Source organism: Zootoca vivipara, chromosome 1, assembly GCF_965207765.1.
Source record: "Zootoca vivipara chromosome 1, rZooViv2.hap1.1, whole genome shotgun sequence".
Lineage (NCBI taxonomy): Eukaryota > Metazoa > Chordata > Lepidosauria > Squamata > Lacertidae > Zootoca > Zootoca vivipara.
The window spans coordinates 46,170,578-46,195,568 of NC_142582.1; the positions used below are offsets into that span (position 1 = coordinate 46,170,578).

Below are 24,991 nucleotides of genomic sequence, written 5' to 3' on the forward strand. Positions count from 1 at the left end.
ATTGCATTACCGTAAATGGGGATTACAATGTGGCCGGTTTGCATAGGACTGCAAGCTTAATCTTCCAATGACTCTATGCAGTTTTGGGCATACCACCCAACTTTCTTTGAATCTCCAATTTCATTCAGCAAAAGACCTCTGACACTATCTTCATCAAAGGGAAGTTGTATACATGAATCAATGCCTATAAACACTTTAATCTTCTTCTGTAAGAGAAGTTTCCAATTATATGTGCTGTATAGTCTCAGTTACTGTCCTCATCATATTGTGTGAGGTGGAAATTTGATCTATTGTTCTGCTTCCTTCCTCACAAAAGATTAATAAACACCTTCATATGAAAAGCTCTGAGGTTAGGCACTCAACTAACAAATGAACAAATGCACTGAGCAATCAAACAGTGGGATCTTAGCAATCCATAACCTAGTTGCCTTTGGCTGCAGTCCTGAACACTCTTTATTAGGAACACGATCCCACTGAATACAGCTTGGCTTACTTTAGAGTAAATTATGCAGTGTAAACTTGCAATTGTGTATCTGTATATCTGGGAGTAGGGTCCATAGAAATCAACTGGACTTTTTTTTCTGAGTAAAAGGGCATAGGATTGCATTGAAAAACTATTGCTTATATGAATTCACTGAATATACTGAAATCTTGTGCTTTTAAAATGGGGATGAACACTGTGATGCCCATCTTAATTTGCATCCCCTGGAAAGCAAAGCAGAGCATCTATATTTGGTCACCCATTCAAGGTGTGTCTCTAGATATACACACCACTGAAAGCCATAGATATAGTTACAGCTGGGTGCCTATTCCAATGATTATTCCGATGGGCATCCCATTTGCTTTTGCAGTTCCTAAAAGCAAGGCTATCCAAAACCCAGGGTTCCCATCAGTATCTGACTAGATGTAAAAGAAGAAAACTACACAGAACGAAAGGGACAAAACCTGGTAACAGCCAATCTTTTATTGCAGGGGAGGCTAACCCCTCCTTACTGGGGCCTGATCCAGCTCCATCAGGTGATTTCCTATGCCCCCTTCCCAATACGCCTAAGAATTTGATGGCAGCAGTGGTGCATTTGTTTATACATTCATTTGTTCTTCAATTCCATTGGACTCTGGTGCAATATAGTGAAGTATCTGGCATATGTTTCTGATGCAGAGGAAATAATAAAGAGGGGAAATAGTAAAGTGGGGGAAATTGTGTTCAGACATGGAATATTATCCTGAAATGGCCATCTAGGGCCACAGGTTCAAATCCTACCTCCCAGAATTGTGAGATGTGTGCATGGAGGTGGCCACATTTCACAGCACATTTCACTGCTTTTCGACCAGTGGCATGTGACCCACAGAGGAATCCTAGGCGTAAATGTGGCCACAAGCTTTGATTCTCTCACACACATCATGTGCATGCACACACCCACATACACTATCCATAGTAATATTGTCAAAACAGAATAAAAAAAACTGCTGTGGTCCTTCAGCAATTATTTAATATTATGCTGTTCTAGAATAAAGCATCTAGTCAAGTGTTTTGTAATCCCCCCCCTCATGTAAACAGTACCAATGAAGCAGATAATTTAACTTGTTTCATATTTTTCCAAGAAGTCATTTTGAAAATTCTCCAAGCACAATTATATTTGTATAGTGCAGAGATTTTTTTCTCCAGTTCCAATTTTATGGCAATTGAACCTGGTTTGAAGAAAAGAGGATCAATTTTCTTTTCTGCGGTCCTTGGAGAACTCAAGTATGCCTGAATTTAAGGTTCTTTAATGAGAGAAGAGATTATTAATGCTTATTTAGGGAGCTGACACACCAATTTTCCAGATACAGATTGCAGAAATAATAAATATGAATATATAATGATGAATGCAATATATAACAAAATGGGATATAATTACCTTTTGTAGGGGGTCACCCACAGTTTTTGTATATTCACTGGCAAGGACAGACAGGCATTATATACCTGTTGGCAAGTTGATCCACATAGATAAACCTAACTGGCAATGCTGCAAGTCACTACAGTCTCCCTAACAAGGGATAAAGAGATTATCATTCTTATATGCTTTTATGGAAATAAGTTGAATAACTGGATTTACACCCCAATTGTATGTTTTGGACTGGAGTGTTAAATAAATTACTTGGGAGTAAGCCCCACTGAATTCAGCAGGACCTGTTTCTGAAAATGATAGGGAATGGCATACATATCAATTATTGTTAATCTGTCACTGGCATTTCCATCACAGTTCCCTCCCCCCCCCCAGTTTTTTGTGTCAGACAAATTAAAGTGGCAAAAGGCAGCCAAGTAGTCAGTTCTGTAGGTGGCAATGGATAATCTGAAAGGATGGCAGAAAGACAAGCAGTAATAGCATCAACTTTCAGAAACAGAATCTAGGTTATAAGAACAAGCCATTATAAAACTAAAATAGTCTTCAAACTGATGCATGACACTTTAGTCGACGTGATGTGTTAACGTACATTTGAAACACACCTTGAGATTCTTCGCAACTTGTACCAAAGTTCACAGTAGTTAGCTTTTCATGAACGGTTAATGATTCCGTGGGAGAAAAGGGCAGCTTTGCTCCTTAGAAGGAAGTCTTACATGTTTTAGAGAGGAGAATCCTCGGCTTGTCAAAAGATGCTCAGATACCCTTTCCATTGTGGTTTCCTGAGGTCTTTCACAAGAAATTTCATCTGAGATTTGATTTGTCTTTGAGTTCAAAAGCATCTGAACTCAAAAGACAAATGATTCATTGTGTTAGCAATTGTCTCAATGACATTTTGCCATTTCCATGGATTCAGAACATGAAAGAAGGGTTGTCAAATCACCATTTGTGATGTAGTGACCTTCACAGCTAACCGGGCATGGGGGCTGATATGCACAGGGAAGACTGGGACTCAGCCAGATCCACGGAGATTTCCTTTTCACTAAGTGACTACATGGAAGGAAAACTGTTCTTCCCATTGTATGAAAGGGGGGGGGAGGCAAACATAGAGTATTCAAAGCACAGAAATAAAATCTGTGCAAAATGAATGTAGATGTGGAAGGTGTTGTACCATATCTCAAGCCCTACCTTGACCCCTGGTTCTCCACCTTCTCTGTCCTCCAGAGCAAAAGTGCCAGTGGAACTGGTGGAAAGCCCAGAGGTGGCAGGTGATCACTTGCATGAATGCCAGGAGTCTTGTGTTTTAATATTTTGTTGGAAGCTGCTCAGAGTGGCTGGGGAAACCCAGTCAGATGGGTGGCATATTAACAACAACAACAACAACAACAACAACAACAACAACATTCCTCATCAGGGATCTCCTTGAGAGGAGGGAGAAGAATCAGTGATGCAGCAGATGACCAAGCAAAGGAGGGAGGATATAAGATTCTCATTGGCTACTGAGTCTTTGCTAGAACTTTATTGCTTAGCTCCTGCTACAACTGGGGGTCCTAGAAATGGACACCAGTAAATGAAATGGAATGGCTTTTGGGGTGGTGGTATTGCTTTATTAAGTGCTTTTTATTGCTTTCTTGGTTTTTCTTCATCAATACTTTTTATTGTTAGCTTTTTTGGTTTGCTTTCAAGAAAAGTGAAGAAAGCACACTGAAAATAAACGGCTGCCCTATAGTTCTTGTTGTGAGTCACTCACCCACACCACCACCAGCCTTTTTGTCTTCTTTAAAGTGTGCATTTGATGCCCAAGGAGAAACTAAAGCATACAATAAGGGACCAGAAGACTTGACTCCTCTTCTACTTTCACTGGTGTTTTATTAAGCAGCTCCATGGGATCACATTTAGTTCTACTTTCATAATGGGGGGGAAGGTTAATTTTCTACCTTGTCTCAGTAAAACAGCATGAATGTATGAACATCCACAACTGCTTTCCCTCCTTTTTCTCCACTTCCCCAGCCCTGTAATGTCACAGAAATCAAAATTGTCTGACTCTTTGTAGTCTGCAGAAACAGGATAAGAAGCATCATTTGTGGGGGGGGAGGAAGACTGTCTAAAGCTTTTTCTTGAAGAAACTTGGACCAGTGTTAATTAAAAAGCCCCCCCCCAAAGTAGTTGAAACCAATTACTCATATTTTATTTTGCATGTCAAAACAGTTTCATGCTTTGGTGAAAGGTTCAACTCATTTCTTAATGCTTCTGAACCTACAGTATTAGTCTATCCTTAGCTAGTCAGCCTCCCCCCCAGTAAATAAAGAACAACAACAACAAAGGAACAGAAGAAAGGTTAAATACTAAATTCTGAACTTTAAAGTCAGATGTTTCTGGAACATCACTCTGGATGATCCACAGAGTGGAAAGACTGTGGCCATCACCCCAGGTTTAATAAGAGTTATTTCCAACATTGGTGACAAAATGCAATTATGCTGTTGAGACAGGTCTGAATGAAAGTCACCACATGAAATATTAACATCCAGCTGCCGTTGAGCTGCCATTGTCTTAGGTTGATGAAAAACAATAACTCCATTTCAGTTTCAGAGGAGTGTTTATGAGAAAATCCTATTAAAAAAACTGAAAAAGAAAAGTTAACATGTTTACTAAGATTGTCTACATTCAAACCTGGTTGGGCTGAATCATCACTGGAGATATTAAGGAATGTGGGTATTTATGCCATTGCTGCATTCCAGTCCAAAGGGAAATGAAATTATCTTCTCAACCCCCAGACTACTTCCTGTGTCCTTTGCCATTTCTGACCACTAACTAGTGTTTATTCTGTTCTACCCCTGGGACTGGAGAAAAGAACATTTTATCACAGGAAAGAAGTCTCTGACAGACTTAAACTAATACATGGGCGTAGGCAGGGGGGCAGGAGGGGGCAATTGCCCCCCCCAGAAGCAAAAGGCTGAGGGGCGCAGCGTGGCAGCTCCAGGCTCCCGCTCCCGGCGCAAAGCTCCAGAGGCGCGCGGGGAGCGTAAGCGGAGGAGGCAGCCACAGGCTCGCGTTCCCCGCGCGCCTCTGGAGCTTTGCACCGGGAGTGGGAGCCTGGGGCCGCCTCCTCGGAAGAGCTGGGCGGTGCAGGCAACGTAGCCCCACCCACATTCCCACTGTGGCCCCTCCCCTCCCGCCCCTTGCCCCCCCTAATTTTGATCCTGGGTAAGCCCCTGAACTAATAACCTCGCATCTTGCTTCTCTTCCCAACTTCGGATGTTAGAGAATTCCAGGGGAAACAGGAGCAGAAATTGCTGATGTTTGCTTATTCTTCCAGTGTCCTGATCCCGGTTAATAGGATAGGGTTTGTTTCCCCCCCAGAAACAGGGCAGAATGGAAATTGATGCCTTCCAACATCCCTGTTCTCAACAGAGCTTTTCCAGTCCTTCTTTTCAGGAAAAAAAAAATAGTTACTTCTTTAGGACAAATAAATGTTCCCAAAACATTTCCAGCGTGCTTTTCAAAGAGAAATGGTTGGCCTCTTTTCAAAGAGAAGTGGTTATTTCTTACTTATTGGTATTCCCACTTATATGGTTTTGCTTTCAGCTGTGAGCAGCTTGTGATTGCTTTGTTGCATTTGCTTTTGTAAAAGGTTCATTAACCATGTAAAGTTCACACAATTCTGACCTCACCGTTTGGGGTGTGTGTGAGGAGACCACACAAGTGAGAAAGGAAAGCAGAATACTAACACTTTGATAAGCAAGGGTTTTTGCTTTGAAACAGCTTTGCCTGTTGCAAGCGAGATAATTTCTCCTTGCAAACGAGATGTAATCCAATGCTGATGCTATCAGTAGTTGGCTGTAAGATTAAAATATTGTTTAAAAACCACAGCAGCTCTGTATAGTTGTGCCAGGAATGAAAATAGTAAACTTAATCTCAGCTTCAAAACTCCTCACCTATCCTCAGGGGTACGGTAGTTCATTGTAGCCCATTCCCCATCTGGCATAGAAGTAAGGTGGCCACTTATCACTGTCAAAATGAGGGATGAAGGAGGGCACACCGTTTTTTTATAATATCTGCAGATGCTAATTTAGATGTGGAGATAATTTAGAAATAATTGCTATAATTTAAATAGACATATACATATGCCATTGTGAGAAAGACTGTGACTATGTGAATTGACTGCTTGCTCAGCCTCTTGTCCATGAGGTAGCTATCAGGGAACAACTTCTGAAGAACATCCTCCTCCTTAGGGTGCTTTGCCTTTGAATTGATCTTGTTAGCCCTTCAAACAGAGGACTGTCCTGTGGCAAATGGGAGGTCGTACTCTGCAAAGTAGGGCAAATGGCTATCCTACTCCATGCAAGCATTTTGGTGCATAACATTTTAGACCAGGCACCCAAATGCGGCCCTTCAGATGTTTTGGGACTACAACTCTCATCATCCCTAGCTAACAGGACCAGTGGTCACGGATGATGGGAATTGTAGTCCAAAACATCTGGAGGGCCAAGTTTGGGGATGCCTGTTTTAGACCTCTTTTTTCTGGATCTTTCCCTTTGTGCTGCTTATCTAAGTTGTTTGTCACACTTGCTGTCTGTACAAATCAAGGGGCTTATGCCTTCTTTCAGAGCTTTCTTACAAATGCACTTCCAGTAATGAGATTTCAGTAAACGCATTAGTGAGATAGGATAACTATCAGTAACCACAACAAAAGCCAGATCAAATACAAGGTGCAATCTAACTGGGAAACATGTAAACACTTAAATGAGATCTTGGCATCAATAAGGGATTTCTTGTTCTTCTATAATTATGTTATAATGGTGAAAGTCGCCTTAGCATGAAATGGACATTGGAATAAATGCAGCACTTTCGAAGAAATATATATGTATGTATAATCCCTTTCATCAAAGACTGTGAAAGATATGTAGAATTACTGTTTTGTACTCTGAAATGTAGTCTGGCCAAACTGCGGGAGGCAGTGGAAGACAGGAGTGCCTGGCGTGTGCTGGTCCATGGGGTCACGAAGAGTCGGACACGACTAAACGTCTAAACAACTCTGAAATGTATTTCATTTGCAAACGATATTTTGCTCACTGCCATTTTAGCCAGAATTTTAGAGAGAAATTGTAAAACTGAGTTGTTCTGTGTATGTTTTAAAAAATATGAATGGAGTCCCCCCCTCCCAGTTTGCTTCCACTGCTTGTGTTGTCTTTATCTCTCTGACGTGACACCTTTATCATCCTGTTAGTGTATAGATGAAACCTTTTACCATTACTTTGATTATGTTTATGTAGCCTCCACAATATCCGCAACTCTGTTATAGAAAGACACCCATATTGAAACACAGTTGTGGTCAATGTATTTGTTTGTTGTTTAGTCGTTTAGTCGTGTCTGACTCTTCGTGTCAATGTATTATGCACAAGCAAAAACGTGCAAGGTGGACTCACAGATGACAGGGCATCTGGATGAGAGCCTCTAATGATGACCTCAGTGCATAGACAGGTTGTTATGAGGATAGACATTACCTTGCATTTGAAATTTCTGCTTTTTGTACAGAAGAGTCCTATTCACACATCAAATCAAAGCAAATCGTATCACAGAGTGTACCCAGCAGATACCTGCAGGCCTCACATGAGTATATCTCTAAATAATTAACATTTTTAGGTGCATATTTAAAATATTCTAAATATCCTGAGTGATTTCCCGTTAGGACTCCTTCAGTTGACCTGTTTATCTAGCATTCATCCTGATTTGCTTATGCAAAACTTGCTTATTTATTTATACAAAAGTACTTATATACTGCTAGTCATTAAAAAAAAATCAAAGTGGTTTACAAAAACCATACAAATCTACAATTAAAAACCACGTTAAAAATTCTAAAACCAGAGGTCTTCAACAAACCAAAGCTCTTAACTGCTTGCATAAGCTTGGTGGCACAGAAAATTTTTCAGCAGACATTTAAAGGTTAAAACAGAAGGTGCCTTATTAAACTATGCCTGGTCTTTATCAAGTATTCATTCTGATTTGTTTGTGGAGGCAGTGATATGTCAATGAGCATCCGTCCTGATTTGCTTGAGGGTTGTTGATATGTCTTCCCACTAATCATTTGCTCACCCCACACTTTTCACTGCATTTCCCTGTCACTCACTTGAGTGCAAATCCTTGAAAAAGGAAATGTTGTGCTAGGGTAATAGAGCCCTTTAGTCCACTTTAATTGCAGAAAACTTAATTTCTGGCGTGTGCTTGAATTCCTCCCACAATATAGTGACGGCCTGGAGGCACTCTTAGTAAATTGTGCTCAATTTCTCAGCATCCACTACTGACAGTTCATGGCTACATGTTGCTGACACAGGTGATACACTTTGGAAATCCTTACAAATGCAGTAGACACAGGCAAGATCCAAGAAATGCATTCTAAATGCTGCAGTGTTACAGGGACATTTCTGAGACTCCTCCCCACTTCTGCATTTTTTTTCTTTGTTTACAATGGGTTAAAAATGCAGGCTTCGATTTAAATGTCTTATTTAAAGCCCTACTGGAGAGTTGAGAAATTGTGCCAGACGCTTTAACAAATCTGTCCAAATATTCACAGTGTTACTATCATTCTCACATCAATTAAATATGTGCTAACTGTAATTATTTCTGCTCTGCTTCATTATTTCCTCTCAGCCTTACTAATAAACTGCTATAGACCATCCAAGTCCGTCCCCCCCTTTTTTTTCTTATTAGGGCTCCAACATACATTACAGTAAGGCAATCAATATTCAAGGTAAGAAAAACACGGCATGTTAGACCCCATGCCTTTGCAAAATGTATGAATGTTCACTGTGACCCTCTCCAGAACTGTGTTGGAAATTGGTAATGAGTGATCATTACTACATTATAAGAAGAGCAGCATGAAGAAATTACAACTCCACACTATGTTACTGCTTGCTACAGATACGGTTCCTTGTAAGGTAAACAGGTTTTAAATAGTGGCTAGTAACTAAACTAAATCCTGTCACAGATATATCAGCGCCCTAAGCAGAAAATCCAAATGACAACAGATGGGCATAAGTACCTCCAGTGATGGAAAAACATTATTATGCTATTATAACAAGCCAAATAATTGACAGTTTGCTACCCTTAAATGGTACCAGAAAACTGCCATCTTATCCTAGCTAATGATAAGGACTGCCTGTTATTTTTGTTTGCATCTTCAGCAGTCCTACATAACATGTTCCTTGCATTACATAATTTTAGCATAGGGTTACAATTGGATTACCTGGGACGCAGGTGGCGCTGTGGGTTAAACCACAGAGCCTAGGGCTTGCTGATCAGAAGGTCGGCGGTTCAAATCCCTGCGATGGGGTGAGCTCCCATTGCTTGGTCCCAGCTCCTGCCAACCTAGCAGTTTGAAAGCATGTCAAAGTGCAAGTAGATAAATAGGTACTGCTACAGCGGGAAGGTAAATGGCATTTCCATGTGCTGCTCTGGTTTCTCCAGAAGCGGCTTTGTCCTGCTGGCCACATGACCTGGAAGCTCTACGCCGGCTCCCTCGGCCAATAACGCGAGATGAGTGTGCAACCCCAGAGTCGGTCATGACTGGACCTAATGGTCAGGGGTCCCTTTACCTTTACGTTTACAATTAGATTGCAAAAGAGCTGGGAATTCTCTTTCTGCCCAATTCTTGCAGCCAGGCCCATTACTTAAAAGTTATGAGGTCCAGACCCAAAGACACAAATTTGGAAAAAAACTTACACATGTTTAATTCTTTCTCCAATGGACATTGGGATTAGAAAGTTGATGTGTAGCTGCTGTGAAACAACTTTCTATGTCCTCCATCCCCACCCCGCACAGACATTATCTTCCAGATAGTATGGAAACCTCCTATACAAAGCAATATACCAGACATGTAATAAGAATAAACCCCACTCTGTTTCTGCAGCCTCAACTATCAATGCAATAACAAACAACCCACATGAAACAAGCTTGATTTCCCCAGTTTATAATGAAAAGGGAACTGGGTTGATCTCTTTAAAGAAAGAAACTCAAGGTCAGAGAAAAGGGTATCAAAGAAAGGGGGAAGAAAATAAAGAACCTATTCACTTATTTCTGGTTCAATACAGTTGCATAAGGGATTGATGGTGGCAGTCTTGTGCCCACTTACCTGGGTGTAAGCTCCATTGAACTTAATGGGACTTCTGAGTGGGCATGCTTTTCAGAAAAATCAAATTATTATATTCCCTCTGTGCTTATCCAATCTGATTTCTGTGGACAGGTGTGGTGATTTGTGATGTACTGTTGCTGATGAGTGAATGGAATGACGAGGGGACGAGTGAGACTGTACTGAGCAATGATGAACCTGATGTGTACTAACAGTTGAACACAAGGAGGTTTCTACCCTTAACCTAAGCTCACAAAAGAAAAAAAGAAGAAATGAAATCAAAACATTCTGAAGGAATGATTTGCATCCTCATTGGGTTGCTAAACTGCCAGAATGCTAAATTGGTAAGCTGGTGGATAGGAAAATTTGCTTGGAGCCCTGGCTTATATGGACATTTGAACAATGCTAAAACCTTGGCTAAACTACATGACTAGGTGTCAGTTGTTGAAGGGAGTTTCAGTGCCGCAGCGTCTGCAGCGTTCCCTCTGGTCTAGCTCTTCTGTGGCATTTGATGCTGGTCACTCTGATCTGTCAGGATCCTCTTCTTCTAGTTTGGGACCTGAGCTACTGCCCAGGACACGTGGCATGATAAAGAACACCTCTTCCCACAGGTGGCTATGTGGACCTCACTGGTTAATTTAGGTACTCAACTCATTCATTTGTTACTTTTTATATGTTGCCCTATATGTTGTGGTGGGTAGTTTATTGAGCTCTGATGTGAGAGATCCAGGTTCCAATATTTCCTCAGGGCAGGACAATGAGAAATGTGATTAAAAAAACTGTACAACACTTTGTACATTGGAAAGTCCTATAGAAATGATTAATATTATTAAACAGAGACAGCTGTGGGAGCAAGACATGATTGAAAATCACACAGCCATTTAGGTGCATTGAAAATGGTCCCTATATTGCATTCATGTCAGTTTTTGCTCCAATAAACTCTGGAATCCATCACAAGTATTTTCATAGTGCATCCATCATAATCTAGCTGCAGTGTGAGCAAAGTTTTCTTGATGAAATAATCAATGAGACACTGATTAAGTTTGCCAAATGTCACTTGACCCAAACCCCGGCATTGCTGGGTGAGCTTGCTTTATGTGACAGCCATTGTTACATGAGAGTTACCTCCAGTTCCAGCATGGTTACTAGGAAAAAACTAGCCATTGGATAGACTCACTCGCTGGTCACGAGCATAGGTGCCAACTCCCAGATTGAAAAATCTGGGATCGGCAGCGGCGCAGCACCGGAAGTCACACTGTGGCCATTTTGGAACTGGGCAGAGCAGCACCGGAAGTCACTTCTATGCATGCTCTGCCCATTTCCAAAATGGCTGCAGCGCCAGAAATCGCTTCTGCGCATGTCCAGAGACTCCAGACATGTGCAGAAGGAGCCTCCCCGGGCCGGTAAGAATCCAGGGATTTACGGTTTTTTTAAAAAATCCGGGCTGGCAGCGGGAAATGGCTGGAAAAACGGGGTTTCCCGGGGAATACGGGAGACTTGGCAGCTATGGTCACCAGTAGTAGGTTCACTAAAAGTAATTACTCTTTCCCATGGGCAGCTGCTTCCTGAAGCTACTGAAACAAGAGATCCTTCATTAAATGGTGAAAGATTTAATGATATTCCTAGCTTCATATAATTATGAAAAAAGTATGCACCATGAGAAAAGTTTGCATCCACCTTGCCATTCTGATCTGATCTGATACCATGATAGATCCTACTAGTATATTCTGTTTGGCATACAATACTTATAAGGAGGTAGCTTACAAGAAACTTTAAAACACATTGAGTTGTACGGAACCAACATTTACTCAGACTAGAACGGTTGATGGTAGATCACTCTAGGGATGGGGAGATGGAAAAGCCCTTCCCGGAGGTGGTCCGTCCCTGACTTGCTAACTGATTAAAGCTTATTGAGGCACCTACTAAGCAGCCTATTTCATTATATCAGGGATGGGGAACATTAAACTTCACATCAGCACAAACCACCATCTCCAATAGTTAGGAATGATGGTACTTGTAGTCCAACAAGGAGTGCATGGCCTCAGGTTCCCCATCCCTGCATTGCACAGGTAGGGAGATACACACCGTGACTTCTGATTCCGCACTGTCCCCAGTGTCAGTTTCCTTACATACACCCAGCAAATGAATTAGACCCATTCATGGAAAATGCCTGTCAATGGCTATTAACAGCTTAAATCTGGGCACCAGGTGCTAGAACAAAAAAAAAATGGGGTATCCATTCTGAGTTTCCCTCTGGATCTAGCTACAGCTGAAATACAATACTGGAACAGATGGTCTTTGGTCAGAAATACGAAGGAAATTATTATGTTCCTAGCACATGCATGTATACAATATGACAAATATTGCTGATGCTTAACATAGCTCTGTTGTTTTGTTTTGTTTTGAGCTTCACATCCTTGAATTCCTGAAGCTAGCTGAGAGAACAACATTCTGGCTGGTTGGGATTCACAACTCTGTGTTCCCTTCTGTTGTCACGTTTGCTAGCGTGCCTGTACACATTTGCATGAACACATGTCTTGCACTTGTAGTGGCAGAGAAGCTAATTTGGGGTGGTGGTGTTAGCAATACTACTCTTGGGATCTTGACTGGAGCCCATTGGGAACACACAGACAAAACTGCATTGGCTAATGATACCTGGCTAACTTTGGAAAGCATAGAGCTGCCCAATATGGAAACAGTATTAGTTTGCCTGCTTTGGCAATAACCACAACTTTGCAGAGAGGGAGGGAGGGAGGGAGAGAGAGAGAGAGAGAGAGAGCAATAAAATTATGGGAAGAAGGTGATCACACACCAACATAAAATGATTTCTGAAGCAACAAAATGGTTTTGCAGCTTGAAATGCCACTGCTGAAGCATACAGAATAGAAAGGGTTAATAACATTAAACCACCCATGTGTTACCTAGACCATAAACTTCACGGATAGAGGAGAGAGAAAAGAGAGGCAGAGTAGAGCTCCATATGGAATGATGGAGAGGAGTCTAAGAGAGCAAATCAACCCCCTGATCTGCCATGCTGGAAAAGGTCAGGATGGGGCCAAGGTGTCTTTCCACACAGCTCTGAAAACCTCTGTAGGCCTCTTCCACTGTTTGTGTGGAAGCTGCACAGGCAAGGAGCATCTCAATGTGTCTATCCAAGTGGTGCCAGAAGCAACTATTGGCAGTATGCCTGTCAGGGGGAAAACATCAAAGCTGAGAAGAATGTGGATGCTCTCTCCTGTGCAGCCAAGGGTGAGGTAGAAGAGAGAATGAACCAATCTCTCCTAAAATTTAGCAAATTCTGTTCTTCAGAAAGGCATGTTTGTGCTGTGTATTTGCCACCCAGTTGCCTTATTTATTTATTTATTTATTATTTGTCGCATTACAAAGACTGCCTTCCACAGTCTCCCCTTGCAACATCTATAACATTACAAATAACAAAATAATAAGAAACATCATCTAAAACAGAACAATTCTAAAAAATCATCAGAGCGAGAAAAAGCAGGATCAGCAGACTAAAACCATGTAAGTGTAAAAATAGACAGCAGCAAAAGCACATTCAAAGTCCATCAGCAGGAAAGCATCAACATAAATATCAACCTTTTGAAATGCACTGACCTTTTAGTCCCTTCCATCTAATTGTGTTGATTTAGCCCCTGGCATCTAATCTTGCTAATTTTATGTCATTCACTTCTCATGTGGAACTGATCTCTCCACTACTTTTGGTACAATATAAGATCTATTCTTTTCTCAAGGATTCACCCAAAGGGATGAATATCTCACTCATTGTAGCAACTGGAAACTGGTTGATACAGAGTCAGATCCATTGGTTCTCCTAGCTCAGTAATGTCTACACCAGTGTTTCCCAGACTTGGGTCTCCAACTCGTTTTTGGACTACAACTCCCGTCATCTCTAGCTAGCAAGACCACTGATCAAGGATGATGGGAACTGTAGTCTGGGAACAGCTAGAAACACTGGTATACACCAACTCAGGCATCCCCAAACTTCGGCCCTCCAGGTGTTTTGGACTACAATTCCCGTCTTCCCCAAACACTGGTCCTGTTTGTTAGCTAGGGATCATGGGAGTTGTAGGCCAAAACATCTGGGGGCCCGCAGTTTGGGGATGCCTGCACTAACTGGATCAGCTCCCAGGGTTTTCAAGCAGGAATCTTTCCCAGCTCTACCTGGATTCGCTGGGGAGTCAACCCAGGACCTGCTGCATCTAAAGCAGATGCCCTGCTGCTGAGCGATGGCCCTTACCTGATATGTGTTATTTAAAATTTATATGCTGCCTGATTGTAATAAAACCTCCTAGGTGGTTTAACAGTAAATGTTGAAATTGGTTAAAAATATTTAAAGATAATTAAAATTAATGGTAAAATAGATTAAAACATGTCCGCATCCACCCGTCCAGACAGGTTGGTCTAAGCAAAAGTGTTTCAAGCAGGCACTGAGAAGAGCACAATAAACACACCTGCCAAGTGTCAATGGGCAAAGGGTTCCAAACTGTAGGTGCTGCCACACTAACGTGATGGGTAACTATTTGAACATATAAGCATATGTTTGTAAGCAAACCCTCATTTGATGTGTGATTTCTTTCCACTTAAACATGCATAGAAACACAGCTTTGGATTTATAACCAGCAACTAATTAACAAAGACAATATGTTCTCTTGATTTAATTATTCCGCTGCTGTTGGTTTCTTATTATCATAATTGTCATGATCACTGTGTAGCCCTCACTTTTAGGAACGATTTAAAAAAAAAATTCTGGCTTGTTGGTTTTTTAATACCAACAGAAAATCAATAGTGGGAACTGCTCAGTCTGTGAGAAATGCTTACCCTTTTTTTTTTTTGGTGACCAGTTAAAAATGTGTGGTATAAGTAAAAAAGTAGACATTACTCAATATTAATCTTCAGAAATGTACCTATAGCACTGCTCCATTTCTGCCTGCACCTCCTTCCATTGGTATAGAAAGCCTCTGTACAGAGATAGAGAACCTGTGTCCTTCAACTCCCATCATCCTCAACCGGCATCATCACTAGCCACCATATTGGTCAATGTGATTGCAAGTTGTTTTAATGGTGTAACCCACCCTGGGACTGTAGGGGAACAGCAGGAAATGCATGCATACATACATACATACATACATACATACATACATACCCAGACCATCCAGATTGAATATATAACTCCCTATGCCCATGAACAGGCATTTTGTCCTTCTAAGGCAGGCATCCCCAAACTGTGGCCCTCCAGATGTTTCGGCCTACAACTCCCATGATCCCTCACTAACAGGACCAGTGGTCAGGGATGATGGGAATTGTAGTACAAAACATCTGGAGGGCCGAAGTTTGGGGATGCCTGTTCTAAGGCTTCTTCCAAATTCTGCCAATTCTGTGTGGCACTTCTCAGTTATTTCAAATTCTGACTTCTCAGCATCCGATCCAGACATGACTTACCTCTTCCTCCCATCAGCCTATTTTTTTGTTACTTGCCATGGGAAGCAAAAAAGCTCCACACATGTGTTCAGAGGAAAGGTTTTGTCAGACCAGCTTGATTAGGCCTTCAAGCATAGCACCTTATTTTTATTTTTTATTTTGTTACAGGTGACCAAACGAATACTCAAGTTGTGGTTTTCTTTACACATTATAACTCAGAAAATAAAATTGCAGGCTCAGTGCCCTGGTGTTTCTTTGTCAGTTCTGGAAAGAAGAGAAATGCTGCAGCTCTGAAACACTTTCACAGGGCATTTCTAAATACATTTCCCAATGTGCCAGGTAGCCCATGGCGATTTCCTTCAGCGTTCCTTCTATGAAATCAAATTAGTGTGCTTTGGAACCAGGGATATTCACAGCCTGTGGACTTCAGGTTTTAAGTGCTCATAAATGTCAAAATGTTACTGGGGGGGGGGCAGAGAACTTGTCATGGGGGGCACTGATTCATTTGGTGATTGTGACATGTACTCTAGCATCAAGCTTCTCTTCAAAAGCATGTCAAGATTGTGGGGCACCTAGGAAGCTCCTATCGCTCAAGATGAGAGGCCAAGTCATCACGGTTCCTCCTTCTGGGGTTTGGATTCTCAGGTTGAACGGATTCCACTCCCTCTGTGATCAGGAGAATAAAGGTCCTACTGAATAGAATATATATGCTGGAGAAGCATATATGATAAAGGAAGAGCAGCAGGAGGGACAGCGAGAACATAAACAGTCCATTTTGTGGTTTAAAATGAACAAATAGTTAAAGAGTTGTTATTCCTACAGCATTCAACAGAACATGTAGCTATGTCATTAAATAACACCTAAAAACAGGAAGCAAATAAAAATATACAAACAAAACATTTAGGAAATCCTGCAGCTTCAGGAAAACAAAGCTTTGAATTGTGTTTTTAATGATTATGGTTCATGGGGGTGCAATAGTCAGGTTGCTAATCTATCCAGTCACAAAGACAATGTTAGGTCAAGGCTTTCAACCTCAGGCCAGGAGATACATTAAGGAAGGCTATGTGTTTGTTTTTCCATGGAGAATTTACACTGAACAAGAATGGCAAATGGGCTAGACCAAGCCTTTTGTTTTTTTCTACCCTGACATAGAGTCATGCACCTAATTAGTTGACTCTGGTGTGATGACTGCTGGATATCGGTTGCCTCTTCAGCCGGTTTCCAATTAGATGAGCACCAGGTTCTGAGTTTTGTTTTCTGCAGCTCCTCAGGTCACTGAAAGAAAAGGTCAGGAGTTCACCTGCTCACCTGCTCGTTCTTACCTGTCAAGCTCTTGGTGGTTTAACTCAAAGCAAAAAGTGTGCACTTGAGCTGGAACAGAGTTTTTAAAAGAAAACACATTGTAACAGGAATGACAGCAACAACAATCCATTTTTTTTCCTTGTGAGCAGTGCAATGAGGTTAATACACATTGCTAAACTATTGCTATTAATTCCCCTTTGTTAACATTATATAGTTGTGGCATGATACAGAATTTGTGTTACTATGGAGCTGTGGTATTCTGGAATAATGCTACAACCTTAGACACCACAGGGCTGAGGAACGTCTGGCCCTGTGGGACTCAATGGGCCTGGTTTGACTCACAAGGCTATTTCCCACAAACCACACCCACCTGCCTCATGCCTGATTTCATATATGATGTCATGTGTGGGGAAAGTATAGAAACAATGAGGAAGGAACAATCAGGATTTTAAAAGGTGCTCTGAATTGTTCCTTTACAAACAGGGTTCCTTGTCAGCGCCAGTCAGCTGATCTGGAGAGAGCAAGCCTCTTTGAAAGCAGGTTCCTAGCACCATTGAAGAAGGTTGCTATAACTCTCAAACAGCCACCTCCTTGAAGATTAAAACTGATATTAAATTAGTATACCACTCTTCAACCAAAGATCTCTGGGCGGTTCACAGCATAAAAATTATTCCCAGAATTGACAAAGAAACATTTTGCATTTTTATGTTGTGAACTGTCCTGTGATCTTCAGATGCAGAGCGGTGTACAAATGTAATAAATAAATGATAAATAAATAAATAGTCTGAATTTGATTTTGGAAAATTAAGAAACTGAACTTGACAGATCCCCAGCCCCTGGTGAAGAAGAAGAAGAAGAAGAAGAAGAAGAAGAAGAAGAAGAAGAAGAAGAAGAAGAAGAAGAAGAAGAAGAAGAAGAAGAAGAAGAAGAAGAAGAAGAAGAAGAAAGAAGAAGAAAGAAGAAGAAGAAGAAGAAAGAAGAAGAAAGAAGAAGAAGAAGAAGAAAGAAGAAGAAAGAAGAAGAAAGAAGAAGAAGAAGAAGAAGAAGAAGAAGAAGAAGAGTTTGGATTTGATATCCCGCTTTATCACTACCCGAAGGAGTCTCAAAGCGGCTAATAAACTCCTTTCCCCTCCTCCCCCACAACAAACACTCTGTGAGGTGAGTGGGGCTGAGAGACTTCAGAGAAGTGTGACTAGCCCAAGGTCACCGAGCAGCTGCATGTGGAGGAGCGGAGACGCGAACCCGGTTCCCCAGATTACGAGTCTACTGCTCTAAACCACTACACCACACTGGCTCTCTAGTGTAACTGAAATAGTAGCAGAGATTCTTAATATGAGGTTTGCTATGAAAGAAAAGATGCCTCCTTGAAATGCAGGTGGTTTTCTGTAGATTTATCATGGTATGTGGGAACAGAATTAAACTTATCTAGGGCATTTGAGAGCAACAAATTAAATAAAAGATCAAAAGTGGCTTTGGGGTTTTCCACTCTTCATGTAAATTGCCTGAAGGTGGGGGAAATCTCATAAAGATGTGGAAGAAATACAGTTTATTTGCTTTCTCTATTACTTCAGTTCTGTAATACAAAGGAGGAAAGTCTCTTAATAAACAGAATTTTTTTAAAGAATGCCCTGTGGCTTAGCTGCCCAGCTAGTATTTTCTCAGTATGATGCTTTGCAAAAAGGGTGAGCATAACCTTGTTCAATTACCTGCTTTAGGTGTTCAGACATTCCATTTCACCATGACAATATTTTCCTCTGTGTGCGTGCAGCCTTTCTCCCTGTCTGTTTGTGCATCTCAACAGTCAGGCAAATTCTGAAAATCTGAGCACAAGCACATTATTATTTCAGACCTTAAAGGTTGTTTTCATTAGGCCAATTTAAAGTCTTTTTTTCCTACCCAAAGCGGCTTCCTCAGAACATGCCCAACCCACATCTTCTCATGCATCTATAAGCTATATGGAAATATTTATAGCTGTCAAGCACTGCCATCAGGATTTGTGTCTCCAGTGGTTCACTGGAGTGATAAGCCTAAAGCCTCAGGTGATGCCAAAAGAAACGGAAAGGGATATGTGAGCCTTTAAAAAAAAATACTCATCAAGTTTTAAAATTTTGTATCATTGCCGCATAGATCTGCAGCTCTGCCTATCTGTGTCCACCTGCTCCTGAACTCCTGTGGTGCAGAGGAGAAGATGCCATCAAAAACTGAGAGGGAGGGAGTACAATATATACCGTGTTTGGGGATCTTCCAGCCTTTTTTTCTGGGAGATTCTCTCAGTGTCCCCACAACTGAAGAAAGCAAAGCCAAATGCCCTCAGGAATCTCCCCAGGCTGTGTCTCTCACTGGCTTTGTGCTGTGCCTCCCTCAAGTGCTGGAATGTGTCTTTGAAGTGTGAGCTTGCCCCTTGCTTGCCTGGGTGGAGAGGTGTAGGATGGGGTGGGGGGCAACTGTACAAGAATGTCACATCCACTGCTCTCCATTTTTGCCTCTGGCCATCTCCTCTTTTGCTTCTGGCCCTGCCTTCGACTGCAGCATCTAGAACAGGCACCCCCAAACTGTGGCCCTCCAGATGTTTTGGCCTACAACTCCCATGATCCCTAGCTAACAGGACCAGTGGTCAGGGAAGATGGGAATTGTAGTCCAAAACATCTGGAGGGCCGAAGTTTGGGGATGCCTGATCTAGAAGGTTTGCCATGAGGTGATGCAGTCCTTGGGCTAGAAAGGTCTCCCCACTTCTGGTCAAGGGAATAGCACTACCTTTTTGTCTGCTTTAGTTTGTCAGTAGCACTGTTACCATTATCCCAATCCCAATCCCAACCTTAAAACAGTTTGTATGCTTAGCAATCCACAAACTTCCCTTAAATGCAGGGATGGGAAACCCGTGGCCCTCCAGATGTTGTAGAACTACAATTCTCATCATCCCTAGCTTGCACAACCCAATGGTCAGTGGGGATAGGAGTTGTAGTCAAACAACATCTGCAGGGCCCCAGGTTTCCCATCCCTATGGGTACCTTGCTAATTCTGTTGGCCCCATTTAATGGATTTGGGAGGTAGACCCAGCTGTGATATCACTGCTTAGTTGCTTGTTTAGTTGCTTGCTTGCCTGGTCTCAGCTAACAAATAGGGACAAACTGGAACCTGCTAGTGGAACATGGAACATACACAGCACAAGCAAGAAAGTTACTGTCTAGTACTGCAGCTGAGGGATGAACACAACATGATGTTATTTATGCAACAAGGAAATTGTACATTGTTGTTGAAAGTAAGTAGCCAGCAAAGGGATCTCTGGTCCAGACTGGGACCATACTTTGTGGGAAGGGAGGCTTTAAATTCCCCTGAAATTGCCACAACACAGATCAAATCTCTCTGTAGTTTCCCCCCTTTTTTCACTATCAGGGTAAAAAAAATCCCGTCATTCACACAATTGGACCATTATTGGATTGTATGTGCATGTGTTCATATGTGTGCATGTTTGGGACAATGAGAGCAGAGGCAGCATGGAATTTAACAGAATATAAGCTGCAGTTTTTCTGTTAGTTTATAAAGCTAATAGTAGTTATAAGGTCTAGGTTTAGGTTTTCTAGGTTTGTCATTGCTTTTCTCCCAAGAAGGAGTGATGTATGGAAGTGAGAGCTGGACAATAAAGAAGGGTGATCGTCAAAGAATTGATGCTTTTGAATTACAGTGCTGGAGGAGACTCTTGAGACTCTTGAGAGTCCCATGGACTGCAAGAAGATCAAACCTATCCATTCTTAAGGAAATCAGCCCTGAGTGCTCACTGGAAGGACAGATCCTAAAGCTGAAGTTCCAATACTTTGGCCACCTCATGAGAAGAGAAGACTCCCTGGAAAAGACCCTGATGTTGGGAAAGATGGAGGGCACTAGGAGAAGGGGACGACAGAGGACGAGATGGTTGGATAGTGTTCTCGAAGCTACCAACATGAGTCTGACCAAACTGCGGGAGGCAGTGGAAGACAGGAGTGCCTGGCGTGCTCTGGTCCATGGGGTCACGAAGAGTCGGACACGACTAAACGACTAAACAACAACAACAGCTATAAGGTGAATGGGATTATTTATATCTGCCAATTCCCCCTCCCCACAGTTGCCCTCTTAAAGGAACAGAAACATCCACACAGATGGATGTTGGCAATTCATCAATTAGGAAAACAGCTCTGTGAAAAATGAAAGTCCAAATGTCATTTCCTCCCATTTCACATTTGAATGATTTGTCTCCATTATCTCAAATGAGGCCTGCAGAACATAAGGCCTGTAGACCTACTGCAGTTGTCTATCTGACTTTTTAACAGACCGTTGGGGGCAATCTCTGCTACAGTCAGTAAAGTTTCGTTCATTTAGTTCATTTATAGGCCTCTTTTCAGTGGTGCCCAAAATACAGCATCATAAAAACAATGACTTAAAGGGATGGGGTTAAGGTTTTGTAGAGGAATTAGAGAACTCTGTATTTGGAATTCAGCAAGGAAAAACTGGAACTATTTCCCCCCATCTTTCAGGGGTGAAATAGCTTGGTTTACCAAGTCCGTTCTGTATCATCCTCAGAGGGTTACGCATAACGGACAGGACTAATGGAAGAAAGAAGAAGTAATAGTGGTAATAGTCAACTGGCCATAAACACAAGCAAGCAGACTGACACAGGTATTTGATGTTCTTCTAACTGCAGCTTGGCATGTAGGAATCAACAGGTGAAGTTTTTCATCATGGAGGTAGGCACTGTATCACTTGCTAATGTCTGAAAATCAAATCACCAGATGCTAGAAAGGCAAACCAAGAGACAAGAGAGGTGGGAGGACAGAAAAGCATGTGTTGATGCAGGCGGAGAGCTTGAGTGTGAGAGGAATTAAAAAGCAACAGATAAAAGAGATAGCAGAAATGGCAGTGCAGAGAGAACTGTGAAGTGCACTAAGGGGTTCTGACAGTGGCGCCATCAGAATAGGACTTTAGAGGAAAAGTCCAGGGCCCCACCCTGCAGATTGGGGAGCCCTAAATGCAGCTGGGCCAGTTTACCACATTTTGAAGTAATACAGTTACCATTTAAAGTGGGAGCATCTGTAAGATCATTAATCCCAGAGTCCAAAATTACCTAACAATAGCACAGAGTACAGAGGAAATCTTACAGGCAGGGTGGGACAAGTTAACAGAGAATAGGATAAAAAAGGAGAGCGTTGGGTTAAAAATATGTCAGAAATGCTTTCCTACTTTACGTTGCAATTCTGCACACAACTTCCGTGAGCAAGTCCCACTGAACTAAATGGGACCCACTTTTGAGTAGACATGCATAGGCTTGCACTGTAGCCTTAGGATTTAATCAAAATGTCATGGTTCTCACAGTGATTTGGGTTTTGCAACTCTGACTTAGATTGTTAGATCTGTAAGACAAGACAATTGAGAAAGTACAAGACAACAGATATGCAGTCGCAATGTAGGTTGTGAAAAGTCCATTAATCAGACAACCATGGACTTTTTTTCTTTCTTTCATTCTTTCTTTGTTGTTGTTGCTGTTTAGTCATTTAGTTGTGTCTGACTCTTCATGACCCCATGGACCAGAGCACGCCAGGCACTTCTGTCTTGCAGTCCATGGGACTCTGAAGAGTCTCCTCCAGCACTATACTTCAAAAGCATCAATTCTTCGGCGACCAGCCTTCTTTATGGTCCAGTTCTCACTTCCATACATCACTACTGGGAAAACCATAGCTTTAACTATACGGACCTTTGTCGGCAAGGTGATGTCTCTGCTTTTTAAGATGCTGTCTAGGTTTGTCATTGCTTTTCTCCCAAGAAGCAGGCGTCTTTTAATTTCGTGACTGCTGTCACCATCTGCAGTGATCAAGGAGCCCAAGAAGGTAAAATATCTCACTGCCTCCATTTCTTCCCCTTCTATTTGCCAGGAGGTGATGGGAAACTATTTTATATTTATATTTACTCATGAGTAAATATTTGAGCTATTTTTCTTTAAATAGCTCAAATATTTACTCATGAGTAGCTGTAGTGCTTGGATTTATTCCAGAAAAGGATTTGCGGTGTAACTTGCTCCACTGTGTTTTGTAATTGAAATAATGTGCAAGATAAACTGACAAGCTACTTTGGTGGAATTTATTATAAATATTAATATCCTACTTTCTCATGATTCATGCCCAAGGCATGCTTGTAAACTATTCTGGACTGGAGTAACTGATAGCCCCATTATGGCTGATGTGCATTTAAAGAAAGCCAACCCAAACTTTCAGAGGACACCTAAAGAGATTAAACTGAAATGCTGCTCCAGGCTCTACTGCAAGTCCAAACGACGTTGATAGATTTGCTTTCCTTTCAGATTAAATTGAATGTCTGATTTTAAAGTAGTTTACCTGTTCCTGACTTTGAAAGCAACATTTCCCTTAACTATTTTTTTACTGTTGTTTAGAATCCACTCATTTTTGTGTGTTCTAGAAATTGGCACCTCTGAATGAAAGTGATCCCTGAGAATGTAGCCTCTCTGCCTGGCTCAGAAAGAAATATGGGTGCAAGTTTGTTTGCTTGGGGACCACAGGACTGCATGAAACCACTTTCAGCTTCAGAAGCTGGCAAGTTCTAAGTAGGGGTACAGAGCAGGCATAGATATTTAAGGCCAGGCTGACCACCACCTCCTCCTCTTCCTTTCTAAGTGTAGCGTTCAGCTCCCACCCTTAGTAGGCATTGTGAGTTTAACTGGTTGCCACAAAGCAGCTGAGTATAATTTTTATTGTCCTTTTCTGTGATTGGCTTGCAGAGGTTTTTTGGTTTTTTTTTGTTGTTGTTGTTACTCAAATGTTACAGTGTTGAGCAGGTAGGAGCAGTTAATGATGGGTGCTGGATAATTAGGCTGATTGTTTTAATTGTCTTTGGTCACTTGCCAGGTGTGTGCAGGAAGAAGTTGAAACAGACAGTGAGTATCCTACCTAAGGCACATATCCCATGTGTCACTCACTTTGGGTGGGGTTGCGACCTTGAGAGGGCTTGAATCAGGAAAACCTACCTCCTAGCCTTAAGGGTGTGACAGGTAGGGTTGCCAGACTCAATAGTGGACAGGACTTCTGTGCCTTTAATTGCCCTGCTCTCTTTTGAGTCTGGAAACCTTAAAGAGAAACCAGCAGAGCCTTTGTTTAATTTCCAAGCAAAGGGTCTGCTGGTTTCTCTTTAAGGTTTCCAGACTCAAAAGAGAGCAGGGCAATTAAAGGCACAGAAGTCCTGTCCTCTATTGAGTCTGGCAACCCTACAGGAGGAAAGAGTTGAAAATTAATTCTACTCTCTGCAGGGTACGTTTGTCGTCTACAGGCTTAGGAACTGGATAGAGTTTGGGGATACTTCCTGCACATGATTTCATTTTGCCCCTAGGCACTTGCAAAAAAATAATTATTCTACAGAATTCACCAGCATGATAAATCCTGGTGATCTATAAAGCTATGTTTCTCATGCAGAGCCAATGGGCTTAAAATGTTTTGCCTTCTCCTGGATTCACTTGAAATCTGTTGACTAGAAAGAGAGTCTGCTCGAAAACCTTCCTCGGTCCTCTTGAATGAAGGGGTAGAAAGACAGGGACAGGGACGGATGCAAGCCTCCCCCAGCCACTTTATAGGCAGCGAAATCAGATGCATGGTTTATAAGAACAAGTTGGTTGCGTATGTAATTTTTCCATTAGTGATTCTGCAGATGGAGCATTGATAATTATGCCCCCCAGTGAATCTTCCTGAGGCACTGTTTGCCTGGCATTGTTGAAGGTGGGGGAGGAGGTGGGACGGAGGCTGAATATGTGCATTTTAAATTTCCCTGATTGCATTTTCACTGAAGTGTGGGGGCCCTGGAAGTTTCCTGATGGTTTTTAATGCAATTGGTTCCACTTAGGAAAGATGACACGTGGAAATGTGATGAGCTGAACGCTTCATAGGTAATTGGAATTCAGGCAGTGGCAGCTGCAGCAACAATAACAACAACCTGTTGCCTTGTCACAGCTCTTAAGGAAAAGGAGGGAGGGGTGGAGCTTCCGTTTTCTTTCTATGTTATGGAAGTCAGTGCATCCTTCATATTACCCACTGATCCTGGATGTCGGCTGCTTAAACCAAAATTTTCTGAATGTCAAAAGTTTATGCACTTACGGCAGAACTGGATGTTTACCTGGAACTCATGAGTGACCTCCTTAGTCCCTTTCCTCCTGATGTATAGTAATGAGACGCACGCCAGCATAGTGGCTAGCATGTCAGACTAGGACCTTGGA

The 24,991-nt window shown here is 41.9% G+C and overlaps 1 long non-coding RNA gene across 1 annotated transcript in view; it reads right to left on the reverse strand.

Moving 5' to 3' along the window:
- Positions 1 to 5,028: 5,028 nt before the first annotated feature.
- Positions 5,029 to 24,991, reverse strand: part of LOC118091501 (uncharacterized) — a 54,964-nt gene continuing 35,001 nt past the window's right edge. The window contains exons 2-3 of the long non-coding RNA XR_004693387.3: positions 18,456 to 18,569; positions 5,029 to 16,818 (exon numbers count right to left, since the gene is read on the reverse strand). This is a non-coding gene — a long non-coding RNA (uncharacterized LOC118091501). The remainder of the gene's footprint in view (positions 16,819 to 18,455; positions 18,570 to 24,991) is intronic.